This window comes from Ambystoma mexicanum, chromosome 6q (genome assembly GCF_040938575.1).
Source record: "Ambystoma mexicanum isolate Mex_15411 chromosome 6q, UKY_AmexF1_1, whole genome shotgun sequence".
In the NCBI taxonomy this organism is placed as follows: domain Eukaryota; kingdom Metazoa; phylum Chordata; class Amphibia; order Caudata; family Ambystomatidae; genus Ambystoma; species Ambystoma mexicanum.
The window spans coordinates 1593268241-1593287958 of NC_090937.1; the positions used below are offsets into that span (position 1 = coordinate 1593268241).

At 53.2% G+C, this 19718-nt stretch overlaps 19 non-coding genes across 19 annotated transcripts; all 19 read left to right on the forward strand.

Annotated features, from left to right (window-relative positions):
* Nucleotides 1-556: 556 nt before the first annotated feature.
* On the forward strand, nt 557-747 carry LOC138517347 (U2 spliceosomal RNA). The gene has a single exon (XR_011282541.1). It is a non-coding gene; the product is annotated as a U2 spliceosomal RNA (small nuclear RNA).
* A 1231-nt stretch (nt 748-1978) lies between these two features.
* LOC138517588 (U2 spliceosomal RNA) lies at nt 1979-2163 on the forward strand. The gene has a single exon (XR_011282738.1). It is a non-coding gene; the product is annotated as a U2 spliceosomal RNA (small nuclear RNA).
* A 636-nt stretch (nt 2164-2799) lies between these two features.
* LOC138517348 (U2 spliceosomal RNA) lies at nt 2800-2990 on the forward strand. The gene has a single exon (XR_011282542.1). It is a non-coding gene; the product is annotated as a U2 spliceosomal RNA (small nuclear RNA).
* Nucleotides 2991-3616: 626 nt separating this feature from the next.
* LOC138517349 (U2 spliceosomal RNA) lies at nt 3617-3807 on the forward strand. Its single transcript, XR_011282543.1, has one exon. It is a non-coding gene; the product is annotated as a U2 spliceosomal RNA (small nuclear RNA).
* Nucleotides 3808-5038: 1231 nt separating this feature from the next.
* Nucleotides 5039-5222, forward strand: LOC138517564 (U2 spliceosomal RNA). Its single transcript, XR_011282716.1, has one exon. It is a non-coding gene; the product is annotated as a U2 spliceosomal RNA (small nuclear RNA).
* Nucleotides 5223-5858: 636 nt separating this feature from the next.
* LOC138517350 (U2 spliceosomal RNA) lies at nt 5859-6049 on the forward strand. Its single transcript, XR_011282544.1, has one exon. It is a non-coding gene; the product is annotated as a U2 spliceosomal RNA (small nuclear RNA).
* Nucleotides 6050-6685: 636 nt separating this feature from the next.
* Nucleotides 6686-6876, forward strand: LOC138517351 (U2 spliceosomal RNA). Its single transcript, XR_011282545.1, has one exon. It is a non-coding gene; the product is annotated as a U2 spliceosomal RNA (small nuclear RNA).
* Nucleotides 6877-7502: 626 nt separating this feature from the next.
* Nucleotides 7503-7693, forward strand: LOC138517354 (U2 spliceosomal RNA). Its single transcript, XR_011282547.1, has one exon. It is a non-coding gene; the product is annotated as a U2 spliceosomal RNA (small nuclear RNA).
* Nucleotides 7694-8329: 636 nt separating this feature from the next.
* LOC138517355 (U2 spliceosomal RNA) lies at nt 8330-8520 on the forward strand. The gene has a single exon (XR_011282548.1). It is a non-coding gene; the product is annotated as a U2 spliceosomal RNA (small nuclear RNA).
* Nucleotides 8521-9751: 1231 nt separating this feature from the next.
* LOC138517589 (U2 spliceosomal RNA) lies at nt 9752-9936 on the forward strand. The gene has a single exon (XR_011282739.1). It is a non-coding gene; the product is annotated as a U2 spliceosomal RNA (small nuclear RNA).
* Nucleotides 9937-10562: 626 nt separating this feature from the next.
* LOC138517356 (U2 spliceosomal RNA) lies at nt 10563-10753 on the forward strand. The gene has a single exon (XR_011282549.1). It is a non-coding gene; the product is annotated as a U2 spliceosomal RNA (small nuclear RNA).
* Nucleotides 10754-11984: 1231 nt separating this feature from the next.
* Nucleotides 11985-12169, forward strand: LOC138517590 (U2 spliceosomal RNA). Its single transcript, XR_011282740.1, has one exon. It is a non-coding gene; the product is annotated as a U2 spliceosomal RNA (small nuclear RNA).
* A 636-nt stretch (nt 12170-12805) lies between these two features.
* Nucleotides 12806-12996, forward strand: LOC138517357 (U2 spliceosomal RNA). Its single transcript, XR_011282550.1, has one exon. It is a non-coding gene; the product is annotated as a U2 spliceosomal RNA (small nuclear RNA).
* Nucleotides 12997-13622: 626 nt separating this feature from the next.
* LOC138517358 (U2 spliceosomal RNA) lies at nt 13623-13813 on the forward strand. Its single transcript, XR_011282551.1, has one exon. It is a non-coding gene; the product is annotated as a U2 spliceosomal RNA (small nuclear RNA).
* Nucleotides 13814-15044: 1231 nt separating this feature from the next.
* LOC138517565 (U2 spliceosomal RNA) lies at nt 15045-15228 on the forward strand. Its single transcript, XR_011282717.1, has one exon. It is a non-coding gene; the product is annotated as a U2 spliceosomal RNA (small nuclear RNA).
* A 636-nt stretch (nt 15229-15864) lies between these two features.
* Nucleotides 15865-16055, forward strand: LOC138517359 (U2 spliceosomal RNA). The gene has a single exon (XR_011282552.1). It is a non-coding gene; the product is annotated as a U2 spliceosomal RNA (small nuclear RNA).
* A 636-nt stretch (nt 16056-16691) lies between these two features.
* LOC138517360 (U2 spliceosomal RNA) lies at nt 16692-16882 on the forward strand. The gene has a single exon (XR_011282553.1). It is a non-coding gene; the product is annotated as a U2 spliceosomal RNA (small nuclear RNA).
* A 626-nt stretch (nt 16883-17508) lies between these two features.
* LOC138517361 (U2 spliceosomal RNA) lies at nt 17509-17699 on the forward strand. Its single transcript, XR_011282554.1, has one exon. It is a non-coding gene; the product is annotated as a U2 spliceosomal RNA (small nuclear RNA).
* Nucleotides 17700-18335: 636 nt separating this feature from the next.
* Nucleotides 18336-18526, forward strand: LOC138517362 (U2 spliceosomal RNA). The gene has a single exon (XR_011282555.1). It is a non-coding gene; the product is annotated as a U2 spliceosomal RNA (small nuclear RNA).
* Nucleotides 18527-19718: the final 1192 nt, after the last annotated feature.

Sequence of the window (19718 nt, forward strand, 5' to 3'; positions counted from 1 at the left end):
TTTTGGGTTGAACTCGGATGCATTTTCTTCATTGTCTTGGAAAAGGTGCTGTCGTGCCCGTCACAGGAGAAAAAAAGTCTGCCCCTTTGCTCGCTTTTCACGGGAGCTGCAAAGCAAAGGTGCCAGCCAGCCAGCCAGCCAGCCAGACTCGGCCTGCAGCAGCAGCCCCACAAGGAGGAGATGGGGGACACTGTCCTTGCCCTGCCTCACCCCTGAAAGGCCCCGAACGGCCAAGCCTTATCTGAGGGGGACGCACTTGGGGGAACATCCCCTGGGCAGCTGAGGGTGACTTTCGCCGCTAGGTGACGGGGCCAGTGCCAGGCCGAGGCTGCAGCTTGGCTGGGCAGAGCTCTGCAGCCTGTGCCTGGCCGCCCCGGCCCTGGCGCTCTGGGACCCTTGGAAATCTGGGGGCGGAGCCATGCAAAATATCGCCGGGCATGCTGGTCATGCAAATGCTATTCCTGGCCGAGGAGTCTGGGGTTCTGCAGCAGAGCGTTGCTCCGAGTCAGCAGGGTAGCTGCCGAGCAGCAGTCTTTCCGGCGAACCCTTTGGGGGCATCGCTTCTCGGCCTTTTGGCTAAGATCAAGTGTAGTATCTGTTCTTATCAGTTTAATATCTGATACGTCCTCTATCTGGGGACCATATATTAAATTGATTTTTGGAACAGGGAGATGGAATGGGAGCTTGCTCTGTCCACTCCACGCATCAACCTGGTATTGCAGTACCTCCAGGACTGGTGCACTTCCCCACTTGGGGAAAACAATGCTGTGAAAAAAAAAGACGGAGCAATTCTGGAAACTTGTGCACTTTGCAATATTTTTGGGTTGAACTCGGATGCATTTTCTTCATTGTCTTGGAAAAGGTGCTGTCGTGCCCGTCACAGGAGAAAAAAAGTCTGCCCCTTTGCTCGCTTTTCACGGGAGCTGCAAAGCAAAGGTGCCAGCCAGCCAGCCAGCCAGCCAGACTCGGCCTGCAGCAGCAGCCCCACAAGGAGGAGATGGGGGACACTGTCCTTGCCCTGCCTCACCCCTGAAAGGCCCCGAACGGCCACGAACGGCCAAGCCTTATCTGAGGGGGACGCACTTGGGGGAACATCCCCTGGGCAGCTGAGGGTGACTTTCGCCGCTAGGTGACGGGGCCAGTGCCAGGCCGAGGCTGCAGCTTGGCTGGGCAGAGCTCTGCAGCCTGTGCCTGGCCGCCCCGGCCCTGGCGCTCTGGGACCCTTGGAAATCTGGGGGCGGAGCCATGCAAAATATCGCCGGGCATGCTGGTCATGCAAATGCTATTCCTGGCCGAGGAGTCTGGGGTTCTGCAGCAGAGCGTTGCTCCGAGTCAGCAGGGTAGCTGCCGAGCAGCAGTCTTTCCGGCGAACCCTTTGGGGGCATCGCTTCTCGGCCTTTTGGCTAAGATCAAGTGTAGTAAATGCGCTCAGGACGAATCAACACTACACTTTGTGTGGAATTGTGCATTTGCAAAACAAGTGTGGGAAAAACTGGAAACACTGATTTTTGCAATCACAGGAGAACAGACCCTGACGTTCGAATCCATCTTGACAGGGATACAGGAGGGAGGAGGGAAACAAGAGAAAATTCTTTTTCACCAAATTACATCAGCAACGAAAGAAGCCTTATGGAAGGCCAGAACATTACTAGTGCTACAGCACAAAAACATCACTCCAGAGGAGTGTGTAAAGTTAGCGTTGTGTTTTTTATACACATATTACTGTCTTGATGCCAAAGTCAAGGGCAAACAAGAGGCACAAAACATTTGGCAACAAGACAACTGGAGAACGTTAACTATTTAACTAATCTGGGTTAGGGAGAGCAGTTTGCTCAAAGTCTTTCTTTTTGACAGTTTTTTAACCAAATTCAATTTTAATTCGTGAAAATCTTTTAATTCGAGAACTAATTGGCGTATAGTCGCAAGTAGTATATACTACTTTGCTGGAGGAAAGGGACGGTTGTAAGGGGAGATGTGGAGACCGTTCAAAAAAAAAAAAAAAAAAAAAAATCTGTTCTTATCAGTTTAATATCTGATACGTCCTCTATCTGGGGACCATATATTAAATTGATTTTTGGAACAGGGAGATGGAATGGGAGCTTGCTCTGTCCACTCCACGCATCAACCTGGTATTGCAGTACCTCCAGGACTGGTGCACTTCCCCACTTGGGGAAAACAATGCTGTGAAAAAAAAAGACGGAGCAATTCTGGAAACTTGTGCACTTTGCAATATTTTTGGGTTGAACTCGGATGCATTTTCTTCATTGTCTTGGAAAAGGTGCTGTCGTGCCCGTCACAGGAGAAAAAAAGTCTGCCCCTTTGCTCGCTTTTCACGGGAGCTGCAAAGCAAAGGTGCCAGCCAGCCAGCCAGCCAGCCAGACTCGGCCTGCAGCAGCAGCCCCACAAGGAGGAGATGGGGGACACTGTCCTTGCCCTGCCTCACCCCTGAAAGGCCCTGAACGGCCACGAACGGCCAAGCCTTATCTGAGGGGGACGCACTTGGGGGAACATCCCCTGGGCAGCTGAGGGTGACTTTCGCCGCTAGGTGACGGGGCCAGTGCCAGGCCGAGGCTGCAGCTTGGCTGGGCAGAGCTCTGCAGCCTGTGCCTGGCCGCCCCGGCCCTGGCGCTCTGGGACCCTTGGAAATCTGGGGGCGGAGCCATGCAAAATATCGCCGGGCATGCTGGTCATGCAAATGCTATTCCTGGCCGAGGAGTCTGGGGTTCTGCAGCAGAGCGTTGCTCCGAGTCAGCAGGGTAGCTGCCGAGCAGCAGTCTTTCCGGCGAACCCTTTGGGGGCATCGCTTCTCGGCCTTTTGGCTAAGATCAAGTGTAGTATCTGTTCTTATCAGTTTAATATCTGATACGTCCTCTATCTGGGGACCATATATTAAATTGATTTTTGGAACAGGGAGATGGAATGGGAGCTTGCTCTGTCCACTCCACGCATCAACCTGGTATTGCAGTACCTCCAGGACTGGTGCACTTCCCCACTTGGGGAAAACAATGCTGTGAAAAAAAAAGACGGAGCAATTCTGGAAACTTGTGCACTTTGCAATATTTTTGGGTTGAACTCGGATGCATTTTCTTCATTGTCTTGGAAAAGGTGCTGTCGTGCCCGTCACAGGAGAAAAAAAGTCTGCCCCTTTGCTCGCTTTTCACGGGAGCTGCAAAGCAAAGGTGCCAGCCAGCCAGCCAGCCAGCCAGACTCGGCCTGCAGCAGCAGCCCCACAAGGAGGAGATGGGGGACACTGTCCTTGCCCTGCCTCACCCCTGAAAGGCCCCGAACGGCCAAGCCTTATCTGAGGGGGACGCACTTGGGGGAACATCCCCTGGGCAGCTGAGGGTGACTTTCGCCGCTAGGTGACGGGGCCAGTGCCAGGCCGAGGCTGCAGCTTGGCTGGGCAGAGCTCTGCAGCCTGTGCCTGGCCGCCTCGGCCCTGGCGCTCTGGGACCCTTGGAAATCTGGGGGCGGAGCCATGCAAAATATCGCCGGGCATGCTGGTCATGCAAATGCTATTCCTGGCCGAGGAGTCTGGGGTTCTGCAGCAGAGCGTTGCTCCGAGTCAGCAGGGTAGCTGCCGAGCAGCAGTCTTTCCGGCGAACCCTTTGGGGGCATCGCTTCTCGGCCTTTTGGCTAAGATCAAGTGTAGTATCTGTTCTTATCAGTTTAATATCTGATACGTCCTCTATCTGGGGACCATATATTAAATTGATTTTTGGAACAGGGAGATGGAATGGGAGCTTGCTCTGTCCACTCCACGCATCAACCTGGTATTGCAGTACCTCCAGGACTGGTGCACTTCCCCACTTGGGGAAAACAATGCTGTGAAAAAAAAAGACGGAGCAATTCTGGAAACTTGTGCACTTTGCAATATTTTTGGGTTGAACTCGGATGCATTTTCTTCATTGTCTTGGAAAAGGTGCTGTCGTGCCCGTCACAGGAGAAAAAAAGTCTGCCCCTTTGCTCGCTTTTCACGGGAGCTGCAAAGCAAAGGTGCCAGCCAGCCAGCCAGCCAGCCAGACTCGGCCTGCAGCAGCAGCCCCACAAGGAGGAGATGGGGGACACTGTCCTTGCCCTGCCTCACCCCTGAAAGGCCCCGAACGGCCACGAACGGCCAAGCCTTATCTGAGGGGGACGCACTTGGGGGAACATCCCCTGGGCAGCTGAGGGTGACTTTCGCCGCTAGGTGACGGGGCCAGTGCCAGGCCGAGGCTGCAGCTTGGCTGGGCAGAGCTCTGCAGCCTGTGCCTGGCCGCCCCGGCCCTGGCGCTCTGGGACCCTTGGAAATCTGGGGGCGGAGCCATGCAAAATATCGCCGGGCATGCTGGTCATGCAAATGCTATTCCTGGCCGAGGAGTCTGGGGTTCTGCAGCAGAGCGTTGCTCCGAGTCAGCAGGGTAGCTGCCGAGCAGCAGTCTTTCCGGCGAACCCTTTGGGGGCATCGCTTCTCGGCCTTTTGGCTAAGATCAAGTGTAGTAAATGCGCTCAGGACGAATCAACACTACACTTTGTGTGGAATTGTGCATTTGCAAAACAAGTGTGGGAAAAACTGGAAACACTGATTTTTGCAATCACAGGAGAACAGACCCTGACGTTCGAATCCATCTTGACAGGGATACAGGAGGGAGGAGGGAAACAAGAGAAAATTCTTTTTCACCAAATTACATCAGCAACGAAAGAAGCCTTATGGAAGGCCAGAACATTACTAGTGCTACAGCACAAAAACATCACTCCAGAGGAGTGTGTAAAGTTAGCGTTGTGTTTTTTATACACATATTACTGTCTTGATGCCAAAGTCAAGGGCAAACAAGAGGCACAAAACATTTGGCAACAAGACAACTGGAGAACGTTAACTATTTAACTAATCTGGGTTAGGGAGAGCAGTTTGCTCAAAGTCTTTCTTTTTGACAGTTTTTTAACCAAATTCAATTTTAATTCGTGAAAATCTTTTAATTCGAGAACTAATTGGCGTATAGTCGCAAGTAGTATATACTACTTTGCTGGAGGAAAGGGACGGTTGTAAGGGGAGATGTGGAGACCGTTCAAAAAAAAAAAAAAAAAAAAAATCTGTTCTTATCAGTTTAATATCTGATACGTCCTCTATCTGGGGACCATATATTAAATTGATTTTTGGAACAGGGAGATGGAATGGGAGCTTGCTCTGTCCACTCCACGCATCAACCTGGTATTGCAGTACCTCCAGGACTGGTGCACTTCCCCACTTGGGGAAAACAATGCTGTGAAAAAAAAAGACGGAGCAATTCTGGAAACTTGTGCACTTTGCAATATTTTTGGGTTGAACTCGGATGCATTTTCTTCATTGTCTTGGAAAAGGTGCTGTCGTGCCCGTCACAGGAGAAAAAAAGTCTGCCCCTTTGCTCGCTTTTCACGGGAGCTGCAAAGCAAAGGTGCCAGCCAGCCAGCCAGCCAGCCAGACTCGGCCTGCAGCAGCAGCCCCACAAGGAGGAGATGGGGGACACTGTCCTTGCCCTGCCTCACCCCTGAAAGGCCCCGAACGGCCACGAACGGCCAAGCCTTATCTGAGGGGGACGCACTTGGGGGAACATCCCCTGGGCAGCTGAGGGTGACTTTCGCCGCTAGGTGACGGGGCCAGTGCCAGGCCGAGGCTGCAGCTTGGCTGGGCAGAGCTCTGCAGCCTGTGCCTGGCCGCCCCGGCCCTGGCGCTCTGGGACCCTTGGAAATCTGGGGGCGGAGCCATGCAAAATATCGCCGGGCATGCTGGTCATGCAAATGCTATTCCTGGCCGAGGAGTCTGGGGTTCTGCAGCAGAGCGTTGCTCCGAGTCAGCAGGGTAGCTGCCGAGCAGCAGTCTTTCCGGCGAACCCTTTGGGGGCATCGCTTCTCGGCCTTTTGGCTAAGATCAAGTGTAGTATCTGTTCTTATCAGTTTAATATCTGATACGTCCTCTATCTGGGGACCATATATTAAATTGATTTTTGGAACAGGGAGATGGAATGGGAGCTTGCTCTGTCCACTCCACGCATCAACCTGGTATTGCAGTACCTCCAGGACTGGTGCACTTCCCCACTTGGGGAAAACAATGCTGTGAAAAAAAAAGACGGAGCAATTCTGGAAACTTGTGCACTTTGCAATATTTTTGGGTTGAACTCGGATGCATTTTCTTCATTGTCTTGGAAAAGGTGCTGTCGTGCCCGTCACAGGAGAAAAAAAGTCTGCCCCTTTGCTCGCTTTTCACGGGAGCTGCAAAGCAAAGGTGCCAGCCAGCCAGCCAGCCAGCCAGACTCGGCCTGCAGCAGCAGCCCCACAAGGAGGAGATGGGGGACACTGTCCTTGCCCTGCCTCACCCCTGAAAGGCCCCGAACGGCCACGAACGGCCAAGCCTTATCTGAGGGGGACGCACTTGGGGGAACATCCCCTGGGCAGCTGAGGGTGACTTTCGCCGCTAGGTGACGGGGCCAGTGCCAGGCCGAGGCTGCAGCTTGGCTGGGCAGAGCTCTGCAGCCTGTGCCTGGCCGCCCCGGCCCTGGCGCTCTGGGACCCTTGGAAATCTGGGGGCGGAGCCATGCAAAATATCGCCGGGCATGCTGGTCATGCAAATGCTATTCCTGGCCGAGGAGTCTGGGGTTCTGCAGCAGAGCGTTGCTCCGAGTCAGCAGGGTAGCTGCCGAGCAGCAGTCTTTCCGGCGAACCCTTTGGGGGCATCGCTTCTCGGCCTTTTGGCTAAGATCAAGTGTAGTATCTGTTCTTATCAGTTTAATATCTGATACGTCCTCTATCTGGGGACCATATATTAAATTGATTTTTGGAACAGGGAGATGGAATGGGAGCTTGCTCTGTCCACTCCACGCATCAACCTGGTATTGCAGTACCTCCAGGACTGGTGCACTTCCCCACTTGGGGAAAACAATGCTGTGAAAAAAAAAGACGGAGCAATTCTGGAAACTTGTGCACTTTGCAATATTTTTGGGTTGAACTCGGATGCATTTTCTTCATTGTCTTGGAAAAGGTGCTGTCGTGCCCGTCACAGGAGAAAAAAAGTCTGCCCCTTTGCTCGCTTTTCACGGGAGCTGCAAAGCAAAGGTGCCAGCCAGCCAGCCAGCCAGCCAGACTCGGCCTGCAGCAGCAGCCCCACAAGGAGGAGATGGGGGACACTGTCCTTGCCCTGCCTCACCCCTGAAAGGCCCCGAACGGCCAAGCCTTATCTGAGGGGGACGCACTTGGGGGAACATCCCCTGGGCAGCTGAGGGTGACTTTCGCCGCTAGGTGACGGGGCCAGTGCCAGGCCGAGGCTGCAGCTTGGCTGGGCAGAGCTCTGCAGCCTGTGCCTGGCCGCCCCGGCCCTGGCGCTCTGGGACCCTTGGAAATCTGGGGGCGGAGCCATGCAAAATATCGCCGGGCATGCTGGTCATGCAAATGCTATTCCTGGCCGAGGAGTCTGGGGTTCTGCAGCAGAGCGTTGCTCCGAGTCAGCAGGGTAGCTGCCGAGCAGCAGTCTTTCCGGCGAACCCTTTGGGGGCATCGCTTCTCGGCCTTTTGGCTAAGATCAAGTGTAGTATCTGTTCTTATCAGTTTAATATCTGATACGTCCTCTATCTGGGGACCATATATTAAATTGATTTTTGGAACAGGGAGATGGAATGGGAGCTTGCTCTGTCCACTCCACGCATCAACCTGGTATTGCAGTACCTCCAGGACTGGTGCACTTCCCCACTTGGGGAAAACAATGCTGTGAAAAAAAAAGACGGAGCAATTCTGGAAACTTGTGCACTTTGCAATATTTTTGGGTTGAACTCGGATGCATTTTCTTCATTGTCTTGGAAAAGGTGCTGTCGTGCCCGTCACAGGAGAAAAAAAGTCTGCCCCTTTGCTCGCTTTTCACGGGAGCTGCAAAGCAAAGGTGCCAGCCAGCCAGCCAGCCAGCCAGACTCGGCCTGCAGCAGCAGCCCCACAAGGAGGAGATGGGGGACACTGTCCTTGCCCTGCCTCACCCCTGAAAGGCCCCGAACGGCCACGAACGGCCAAGCCTTATCTGAGGGGGACGCACTTGGGGGAACATCCCCTGGGCAGCTGAGGGTGACTTTCGCCGCTAGGTGACGGGGCCAGTGCCAGGCCGAGGCTGCAGCTTGGCTGGGCAGAGCTCTGCAGCCTGTGCCTGGCCGCCCCGGCCCTGGCGCTCTGGGACCCTTGGAAATCTGGGGGCGGAGCCATGCAAAATATCGCCGGGCATGCTGGTCATGCAAATGCTATTCCTGGCCGAGGAGTCTGGGGTTCTGCAGCAGAGCGTTGCTCCGAGTCAGCAGGGTAGCTGCCGAGCAGCAGTCTTTCCGGCGAACCCTTTGGGGGCATCGCTTCTCGGCCTTTTGGCTAAGATCAAGTGTAGTATCTGTTCTTATCAGTTTAATATCTGATACGTCCTCTATCTGGGGACCATATATTAAATTGATTTTTGGAACAGGGAGATGGAATGGGAGCTTGCTCTGTCCACTCCACGCATCAACCTGGTATTGCAGTACCTCCAGGACTGGTGCACTTCCCCACTTGGGGAAAACAATGCTGTGAAAAAAAAAGACGGAGCAATTCTGGAAACTTGTGCACTTTGCAATATTTTTGGGTTGAACTCGGATGCATTTTCTTCATTGTCTTGGAAAAGGTGCTGTCGTGCCCGTCACAGGAGAAAAAAAGTCTGCCCCTTTGCTCGCTTTTCACGGGAGCTGCAAAGCAAAGGTGCCAGCCAGCCAGCCAGCCAGCCAGACTCGGCCTGCAGCAGCAGCCCCACAAGGAGGAGATGGGGGACACTGTCCTTGCCCTGCCTCACCCCTGAAAGGCCCCGAACGGCCACGAACGGCCAAGCCTTATCTGAGGGGGACGCACTTGGGGGAACATCCCCTGGGCAGCTGAGGGTGACTTTCGCCGCTAGGTGACGGGGCCAGTGCCAGGCCGAGGCTGCAGCTTGGCTGGGCAGAGCTCTGCAGCCTGTGCCTGGCCGCCTCGGCCCTGGCGCTCTGGGACCCTTGGAAATCTGGGGGCGGAGCCATGCAAAATATCGCCGGGCATGCTGGTCATGCAAATGCTATTCCTGGCCGAGGAGTCTGGGGTTCTGCAGCAGAGCGTTGCTCCGAGTCAGCAGGGTAGCTGCCGAGCAGCAGTCTTTCCGGCGAACCCTTTGGGGGCATCGCTTCTCGGCCTTTTGGCTAAGATCAAGTGTAGTAAATGCGCTCAGGACGAATCAACACTACACTTTGTGTGGAATTGTGCATTTGCAAAACAAGTGTGGGAAAAACTGGAAACACTGATTTTTGCAATCACAGGAGAACAGACCCTGACGTTCGAATCCATCTTGACAGGGATACAGGAGGGAGGAGGGAAACAAGAGAAAATTCTTTTTCACCAAATTACATCAGCAACGAAAGAAGCCTTATGGAAGGCCAGAACATTACTAGTGCTACAGCACAAAAACATCACTCCAGAGGAGTGTGTAAAGTTAGCGTTGTGTTTTTTATACACATATTACTGTCTTGATGCCAAAGTCAAGGGCAAACAAGAGGCACAAAACATTTGGCAACAAGACAACTGGAGAACGTTAACTATTTAACTAATCTGGGTTAGGGAGAGCAGTTTGCTCAAAGTCTTTCTTTTTGACAGTTTTTTAACCAAATTCAATTTTAATTCGTGAAAATCTTTTAATTCGAGAACTAATTGGCGTATAGTCGCAAGTAGTATATACTACTTTGCTGGAGGAAAGGGACGGTTGTAAGGGGAGATGTGGAGACCGTTCAAAAAAAAAAAAAAAAAAAAAAATCTGTTCTTATCAGTTTAATATCTGATACGTCCTCTATCTGGGGACCATATATTAAATTGATTTTTGGAACAGGGAGATGGAATGGGAGCTTGCTCTGTCCACTCCACGCATCAACCTGGTATTGCAGTACCTCCAGGACTGGTGCACTTCCCCACTTGGGGAAAACAATGCTGTGAAAAAAAAAGACGGAGCAATTCTGGAAACTTGTGCACTTTGCAATATTTTTGGGTTGAACTCGGATGCATTTTCTTCATTGTCTTGGAAAAGGTGCTGTCGTGCCCGTCACAGGAGAAAAAAAGTCTGCCCCTTTGCTCGCTTTTCACGGGAGCTGCAAAGCAAAGGTGCCAGCCAGCCAGCCAGCCAGCCAGACTCGGCCTGCAGCAGCAGCCCCACAAGGAGGAGATGGGGGACACTGTCCTTGCCCTGCCTCACCCCTGAAAGGCCCCGAACGGCCAAGCCTTATCTGAGGGGGACGCACTTGGGGGAACATCCCCTGGGCAGCTGAGGGTGACTTTCGCCGCTAGGTGACGGGGCCAGTGCCAGGCCGAGGCTGCAGCTTGGCTGGGCAGAGCTCTGCAGCCTGTGCCTGGCCGCCCCGGCCCTGGCGCTCTGGGACCCTTGGAAATCTGGGGGCGGAGCCATGCAAAATATCGCCGGGCATGCTGGTCATGCAAATGCTATTCCTGGCCGAGGAGTCTGGGGTTCTGCAGCAGAGCGTTGCTCCGAGTCAGCAGGGTAGCTGCCGAGCAGCAGTCTTTCCGGCGAACCCTTTGGGGGCATCGCTTCTCGGCCTTTTGGCTAAGATCAAGTGTAGTATCTGTTCTTATCAGTTTAATATCTGATACGTCCTCTATCTGGGGACCATATATTAAATTGATTTTTGGAACAGGGAGATGGAATGGGAGCTTGCTCTGTCCACTCCACGCATCAACCTGGTATTGCAGTACCTCCAGGACTGGTGCACTTCCCCACTTGGGGAAAACAATGCTGTGAAAAAAAAAGACGGAGCAATTCTGGAAACTTGTGCACTTTGCAATATTTTTGGGTTGAACTCGGATGCATTTTCTTCATTGTCTTGGAAAAGGTGCTGTCGTGCCCGTCACAGGAGAAAAAAAGTCTGCCCCTTTGCTCGCTTTTCACGGGAGCTGCAAAGCAAAGGTGCCAGCCAGCCAGCCAGCCAGCCAGACTCGGCCTGCAGCAGCAGCCCCACAAGGAGGAGATGGGGGACACTGTCCTTGCCCTGCCTCACCCCTGAAAGGCCCCGAACGGCCACGAACGGCCAAGCCTTATCTGAGGGGGACGCACTTGGGGGAACATCCCCTGGGCAGCTGAGGGTGACTTTCGCCGCTAGGTGACGGGGCCAGTGCCAGGCCGAGGCTGCAGCTTGGCTGGGCAGAGCTCTGCAGCCTGTGCCTGGCCGCCCCGGCCCTGGCGCTCTGGGACCCTTGGAAATCTGGGGGCGGAGCCATGCAAAATATCGCCGGGCATGCTGGTCATGCAAATGCTATTCCTGGCCGAGGAGTCTGGGGTTCTGCAGCAGAGCGTTGCTCCGAGTCAGCAGGGTAGCTGCCGAGCAGCAGTCTTTCCGGCGAACCCTTTGGGGGCATCGCTTCTCGGCCTTTTGGCTAAGATCAAGTGTAGTAAATGCGCTCAGGACGAATCAACACTACACTTTGTGTGGAATTGTGCATTTGCAAAACAAGTGTGGGAAAAACTGGAAACACTGATTTTTGCAATCACAGGAGAACAGACCCTGACGTTCGAATCCATCTTGACAGGGATACAGGAGGGAGGAGGGAAACAAGAGAAAATTCTTTTTCACCAAATTACATCAGCAACGAAAGAAGCCTTATGGAAGGCCAGAACATTACTAGTGCTACAGCACAAAAACATCACTCCAGAGGAGTGTGTAAAGTTAGCGTTGTGTTTTTTATACACATATTACTGTCTTGATGCCAAAGTCAAGGGCAAACAAGAGGCACAAAACATTTGGCAACAAGACAACTGGAGAACGTTAACTATTTAACTAATCTGGGTTAGGGAGAGCAGTTTGCTCAAAGTCTTTCTTTTTGACAGTTTTTTAACCAAATTCAATTTTAATTCGTGAAAATCTTTTAATTCGAGAACTAATTGGCGTATAGTCGCAAGTAGTATATACTACTTTGCTGGAGGAAAGGGACGGTTGTAAGGGGAGATGTGGAGACCGTTCAAAAAAAAAAAAAAAAAAAAAAATCTGTTCTTATCAGTTTAATATCTGATACGTCCTCTATCTGGGGACCATATATTAAATTGATTTTTGGAACAGGGAGATGGAATGGGAGCTTGCTCTGTCCACTCCACGCATCAACCTGGTATTGCAGTACCTCCAGGACTGGTGCACTTCCCCACTTGGGGAAAACAATGCTGTGAAAAAAAAAGACGGAGCAATTCTGGAAACTTGTGCACTTTGCAATATTTTTGGGTTGAACTCGGATGCATTTTCTTCATTGTCTTGGAAAAGGTGCTGTCGTGCCCGTCACAGGAGAAAAAAAGTCTGCCCCTTTGCTCGCTTTTCACGGGAGCTGCAAAGCAAAGGTGCCAGCCAGCCAGCCAGCCAGCCAGACTCGGCCTGCAGCAGCAGCCCCACAAGGAGGAGATGGGGGACACTGTCCTTGCCCTGCCTCACCCCTGAAAGGCCCTGAACGGCCACGAACGGCCAAGCCTTATCTGAGGGGGACGCACTTGGGGGAACATCCCCTGGGCAGCTGAGGGTGACTTTCGCCGCTAGGTGACGGGGCCAGTGCCAGGCCGAGGCTGCAGCTTGGCTGGGCAGAGCTCTGCAGCCTGTGCCTGGCCGCCCCGGCCCTGGCGCTCTGGGACCCTTGGAAATCTGGGGGCGGAGCCATGCAAAATATCGCCGGGCATGCTGGTCATGCAAATGCTATTCCTGGCCGAGGAGTCTGGGGTTCTGCAGCAGAGCGTTGCTCCGAGTCAGCAGGGTAGCTGCCGAGCAGCAGTCTTTCCGGCGAACCCTTTGGGGGCATCGCTTCTCGGCCTTTTGGCTAAGATCAAGTGTAGTATCTGTTCTTATCAGTTTAATATCTGATACGTCCTCTATCTGGGGACCATATATTAAATTGATTTTTGGAACAGGGAGATGGAATGGGAGCTTGCTCTGTCCACTCCACGCATCAACCTGGTATTGCAGTACCTCCAGGACTGGTGCACTTCCCCACTTGGGGAAAACAATGCTGTGAAAAAAAAAGACGGAGCAATTCTGGAAACTTGTGCACTTTGCAATATTTTTGGGTTGAACTCGGATGCATTTTCTTCATTGTCTTGGAAAAGGTGCTGTCGTGCCCGTCACAGGAGAAAAAAAGTCTGCCCCTTTGCTCGCTTTTCACGGGAGCTGCAAAGCAAAGGTGCCAGCCAGCCAGCCAGCCAGCCAGACTCGGCCTGCAGCAGCAGCCCCACAAGGAGGAGATGGGGGACACTGTCCTTGCCCTGCCTCACCCCTGAAAGGCCCCGAACGGCCAAGCCTTATCTGAGGGGGACGCACTTGGGGGAACATCCCCTGGGCAGCTGAGGGTGACTTTCGCCGCTAGGTGACGGGGCCAGTGCCAGGCCGAGGCTGCAGCTTGGCTGGGCAGAGCTCTGCAGCCTGTGCCTGGCCGCCTCGGCCCTGGCGCTCTGGGACCCTTGGAAATCTGGGGGCGGAGCCATGCAAAATATCGCCGGGCATGCTGGTCATGCAAATGCTATTCCTGGCCGAGGAGTCTGGGGTTCTGCAGCAGAGCGTTGCTCCGAGTCAGCAGGGTAGCTGCCGAGCAGCAGTCTTTCCGGCGAACCCTTTGGGGGCATCGCTTCTCGGCCTTTTGGCTAAGATCAAGTGTAGTATCTGTTCTTATCAGTTTAATATCTGATACGTCCTCTATCTGGGGACCATATATTAAATTGATTTTTGGAACAGGGAGATGGAATGGGAGCTTGCTCTGTCCACTCCACGCATCAACCTGGTATTGCAGTACCTCCAGGACTGGTGCACTTCCCCACTTGGGGAAAACAATGCTGTGAAAAAAAAAGACGGAGCAATTCTGGAAACTTGTGCACTTTGCAATATTTTTGGGTTGAACTCGGATGCATTTTCTTCATTGTCTTGGAAAAGGTGCTGTCGTGCCCGTCACAGGAGAAAAAAAGTCTGCCCCTTTGCTCGCTTTTCACGGGAGCTGCAAAGCAAAGGTGCCAGCCAGCCAGCCAGCCAGCCAGACTCGGCCTGCAGCAGCAGCCCCACAAGGAGGAGATGGGGGACACTGTCCTTGCCCTGCCTCACCCCTGAAAGGCCCCGAACGGCCACGAACGGCCAAGCCTTATCTGAGGGGGACGCACTTGGGGGAACATCCCCTGGGCAGCTGAGGGTGACTTTCGCCGCTAGGTGACGGGGCCAGTGCCAGGCCGAGGCTGCAGCTTGGCTGGGCAGAGCTCTGCAGCCTGTGCCTGGCCGCCCCGGCCCTGGCGCTCTGGGACCCTTGGAAATCTGGGGGCGGAGCCATGCAAAATATCGCCGGGCATGCTGGTCATGCAAATGCTATTCCTGGCCGAGGAGTCTGGGGTTCTGCAGCAGAGCGTTGCTCCGAGTCAGCAGGGTAGCTGCCGAGCAGCAGTCTTTCCGGCGAACCCTTTGGGGGCATCGCTTCTCGGCCTTTTGGCTAAGATCAAGTGTAGTAAATGCGCTCAGGACGAATCAACACTACACTTTGTGTGGAATTGTGCATTTGCAAAACAAGTGTGGGAAAAACTGGAAACACTGATTTTTGCAATCACAGGAGAACAGACCCTGACGTTCGAATCCATCTTGACAGGGATACAGGAGGGAGGAGGGAAACAAGAGAAAATTCTTTTTCACCAAATTACATCAGCAACGAAAGAAGCCTTATGGAAGGCCAGAACATTACTAGTGCTACAGCACAAAAACATCACTCCAGAGGAGTGTGTAAAGTTAGCGTTGTGTTTTTTATACACATATTACTGTCTTGATGCCAAAGTCAAGGGCAAACAAGAGGCACAAAACATTTGGCAACAAGACAACTGGAGAACGTTAACTATTTAACTAATCTGGGTTAGGGAGAGCAGTTTGCTCAAAGTCTTTCTTTTTGACAGTTTTTTAACCAAATTCAATTTTAATTCGTGAAAATCTTTTAATTCGAGAACTAATTGGCGTATAGTCGCAAGTAGTATATACTACTTTGCTGGAGGAAAGGGACGGTTGTAAGGGGAGATGTGGAGACCGTTCAAAAAAAAAAAAAAAAAAAAAATCTGTTCTTATCAGTTTAATATCTGATACGTCCTCTATCTGGGGACCATATATTAAATTGATTTTTGGAACAGGGAGATGGAATGGGAGCTTGCTCTGTCCACTCCACGCATCAACCTGGTATTGCAGTACCTCCAGGACTGGTGCACTTCCCCACTTGGGGAAAACAATGCTGTGAAAAAAAAAGACGGAGCAATTCTGGAAACTTGTGCACTTTGCAATATTTTTGGGTTGAACTCGGATGCATTTTCTTCATTGTCTTGGAAAAGGTGCTGTCGTGCCCGTCACAGGAGAAAAAAAGTCTGCCCCTTTGCTCGCTTTTCACGGGAGCTGCAAAGCAAAGGTGCCAGCCAGCCAGCCAGCCAGCCAGACTCGGCCTGCAGCAGCAGCCCCACAAGGAGGAGATGGGGGACACTGTCCTTGCCCTGCCTCACCCCTGAAAGGCCCCGAACGGCCACGAACGGCCAAGCCTTATCTGAGGGGGACGCACTTGGGGGAACATCCCCTGGGCAGCTGAGGGTGACTTTCGCCGCTAGGTGACGGGGCCAGTGCCAGGCCGAGGCTGCAGCTTGGCTGGGCAGAGCTCTGCAGCCTGTGCCTGGCCGCCCCGGCCCTGGCGCTCTGGGACCCTTGGAAATCTGGGGGCGGAGCCATGCAAAATATCGCCGGGCATGCTGGTCATGCAAATGCTATTCCTGGCCGAGGAGTCTGGGGTTCTGCAGCAGAGCGTTGCTCCGAGTCAGCAGGGTAGCTGCCGAGCAGCAGTCTTTCCGGCGAACCCTTTGGGGGCATCGCTTCTCGGCCTTTTGGCTAAGATCAAGTGTAGTATCTGTTCTTATCAGTTTAATATCTGATACGTCCTCTATCTGGGGACCATATATTAAATTGATTTTTGGAACAGGGAGATGGAATGGGAGCTTGCTCTGTCCACTCCACGCATCAACCTGGTATTGCAGTACCTCCAGGACTGGTGCACTTCCCCACTTGGGGAAAACAATGCTGTGAAAAAAAAAGACGGAGCAATTCTGGAAACTTGTGCACTTTGCAATATTTTTGGGTTGAACTCGGATGCATTTTCTTCATTGTCTTGGAAAAGGTGCTGTCGTGCCCGTCACAGGAGAAAAAAAGTCTGCCCCTTTGCTCGCTTTTCACGGGAGCTGCAAAGCAAAGGTGCCAGCCAGCCAGCCAGCCAGCCAGACTCGGCCTGCAGCAGCAGCCCCACAAGGAGGAGATGGGGGACACTGTCCTTGCCCTGCCTCACCCCTGAAAGGCCCCGAACGGCCACGAACGGCCAAGCCTTATCTGAGGGGGACGCACTTGGGGGAACATCCCCTGGGCAGCTGAGGGTGACTTTCGCCGCTAGGTGACGGGGCCAGTGCCAGGCCGAGGCTGCAGCTTGGCTGGGCAGAGCTCTGCAGCCTGTGCCTGGCCGCCCCGGCCCTGGCGCTCTGGGACCCTTGGAAATCTGGGGGCGGAGCCATGCAAAATATCGCCGGGCATGCTGGTCATGCAAATGCTATTCCTGGCCGAGGAGTCTGGGGTTCTGCAGCAGAGCGTTGCTCCGAGTCAGCAGGGTAGCTGCCGAGCAGCAGTCTTTCCGGCGAACCCTTTGGGGGCATCGCTTCTCGGCCTTTTGGCTAAGATCAAGTGTAGTATCTGTTCTTATCAGTTTAATATCTGATACGTCCTCTATCTGGGGACCATATATTAAATTGATTTTTGGAACAGGGAGATGGAATGGGAGCTTGCTCTGTCCACTCCACGCATCAACCTGGTATTGCAGTACCTCCAGGACTGGTGCACTTCCCCACTTGGGGAAAACAATGCTGTGAAAAAAAAAGACGGAGCAATTCTGGAAACTTGTGCACTTTGCAATATTTTTGGGTTGAACTCGGATGCATTTTCTTCATTGTCTTGGAAAAGGTGCTGTCGTGCCCGTCACAGGAGAAAAAAAGTCTGCCCCTTTGCTCGCTTTTCACGGGAGCTGCAAAGCAAAGGTGCCAGCCAGCCAGCCAGCCAGCCAGACTCGGCCTGCAGCAGCAGCCCCACAAGGAGGAGATGGGGGACACTGTCCTTGCCCTGCCTCACCCCTGAAAGGCCCCGAACGGCCAAGCCTTATCTGAGGGGGACGCACTTGGGGGAACATCCCCTGGGCAGCTGAGGGTGACTTTCGCCGCTAGGTGACGGGGCCAGTGCCAGGCCGAGGCTGCAGCTTGGCTGGGCAGAGCTCTGCAGCCTGTGCCTGGCCGCCCCGGCCCTGGCGCTCTGGGACCCTTGGAAATCTGGGGGCGGAGCCATGCAAAATATCGCCGGGCATGCTGGTCATGCAAATGCTATTCCTGGCCGAGGAGTCTGGGGTTCTGCAGCAGAGCGTTGCTCCGAGTCAGCAGGGTAGCTGCCGAGCAGCAGTCTTTCCGGCGAACCCTTTGGGGGCATCGCTTCTCGGCCTTTTGGCTAAGATCAAGTGTAGTATCTGTTCTTATCAGTTTAATATCTGATACGTCCTCTATCTGGGGACCATATATTAAATTGATTTTTGGAACAGGGAGATGGAATGGGAGCTTGCTCTGTCCACTCCACGCATCAACCTGGTATTGCAGTACCTCCAGGACTGGTGCACTTCCCCACTTGGGGAAAACAATGCTGTGAAAAAAAAAGACGGAGCAATTCTGGAAACTTGTGCACTTTGCAATATTTTTGGGTTGAACTCGGATGCATTTTCTTCATTGTCTTGGAAAAGGTGCTGTCGTGCCCGTCACAGGAGAAAAAAAGTCTGCCCCTTTGCTCGCTTTTCACGGGAGCTGCAAAGCAAAGGTGCCAGCCAGCCAGCCAGCCAGCCAGACTCGGCCTGCAGCAGCAGCCCCACAAGGAGGAGATGGGGGACACTGTCCTTGCCCTGCCTCACCCCTGAAAGGCCCCGAACGGCCACGAACGGCCAAGCCTTATCTGAGGGGGACGCACTTGGGGGAACATCCCCTGGGCAGCTGAGGGTGACTTTCGCCGCTAGGTGACGGGGCCAGTGCCAGGCCGAGGCTGCAGCTTGGCTGGGCAGAGCTCTGCAGCCTGTGCCTGGCCGCCCCGGCCCTGGCGCTCTGGGACCCTTGGAAATCTGGGGGCGGAGCCATGCAAAATATCGCCGGGCATGCTGGTCATGCAAATGCTATTCCTGGCCGAGGAGTCTGGGGTTCTGCAGCAGAGCGTTGCTCCGAGTCAGCAGGGTAGCTGCCGAGCAGCAGTCTTTCCGGCGAACCCTTTGGGGGCATCGCTTCTCGGCCTTTTGGCTAAGATCAAGTGTAGTATCTGTTCTTATCAGTTTAATATCTGATACGTCCTCTATCTGGGGACCATATATTAAATTGATTTTTGGAACAGGGAGATGGAATGGGAGCTTGCTCTGTCCACTCCACGCATCAACCTGGTATTGCAGTACCTCCAGGACTGGTGCACTTCCCCACTTGGGGAAAACAATGCTGTGAAAAAAAAAGACGGAGCAATTCTGGAAACTTGTGCACTTTGCAATATTTTTGGGTTGAACTCGGATGCATTTTCTTCATTGTCTTGGAAAAGGTGCTGTCGTGCCCGTCACAGGAGAAAAAAAGTCTGCCCCTTTGCTCGCTTTTCACGGGAGCTGCAAAGCAAAGGTGCCAGCCAGCCAGCCAGCCAGCCAGACTCGGCCTGCAGCAGCAGCCCCACAAGGAGGAGATGGGGGACACTGTCCTTGCCCTGCCTCACCCCTGAAAGGCCCCGAACGGCCACGAACGGCCAAGCCTTATCTGAGGGGGACGCACTTGGGGGAACATCCCCTGGGCAGCTGAGGGTGACTTTCGCCGCTAGGTGACGGGGCCAGTGCCAGGCCGAGGCTGCAGCTTGGCTGGGCAGAGCTCTGCAGCCTGTGCCTGGCCGCCTCGGCCCTGGCGCTCTGGGACCCTTGGAAATCTGGGGGCGGAGCCATGCAAAATATCGCCGGGCATGCTGGTCATGCAAATGCTATTCCTGGCCGAGGAGTCTGGGGTTCTGCAGCAGAGCGTTGCTCCGAGTCAGCAGGGTAGCTGCCGAGCAGCAGTCTTTCCGGCGAACCCTTTGGGGGCATCGCTTCTCGGCCTTTTGGCTAAGATCAAGTGTAGTAAATGCGCTCAGGACGAATCAACACTACACTTTGTGTGGAATTGTGCATTTGCAAAACAAGTGTGGGAAAAACTGGAAACACTGATTTTTGCAATCACAGGAGAACAGACCCTGACGTTCGAATCCATCTTGACAGGGATACAGGAGGGAGGAGGGAAACAAGAGAAAATTCTTTTTCACCAAATTACATCAGCAACGAAAGAAGCCTTATGGAAGGCCAGAACATTACTAGTGCTACAGCACAAAAACATCACTCCAGAGGAGTGTGTAAAGTTAGCGTTGTGTTTTTTATACACATATTACTGTCTTGATGCCAAAGTCAAGGGCAAACAAGAGGCACAAAACATTTGGCAACAAGACAACTGGAGAACGTTAACTATTTAACTAATCTGGGTTAGGGAGAGCAGTTTGCTCAAAGTCTTTCTTTTTGACAGTTTTTTAACCAAATTCAATTTTAATTCGTGAAAATCTTTTAATTCGAGAACTAATTGGCGTATAGTCGCAAGTAGTATATACTAC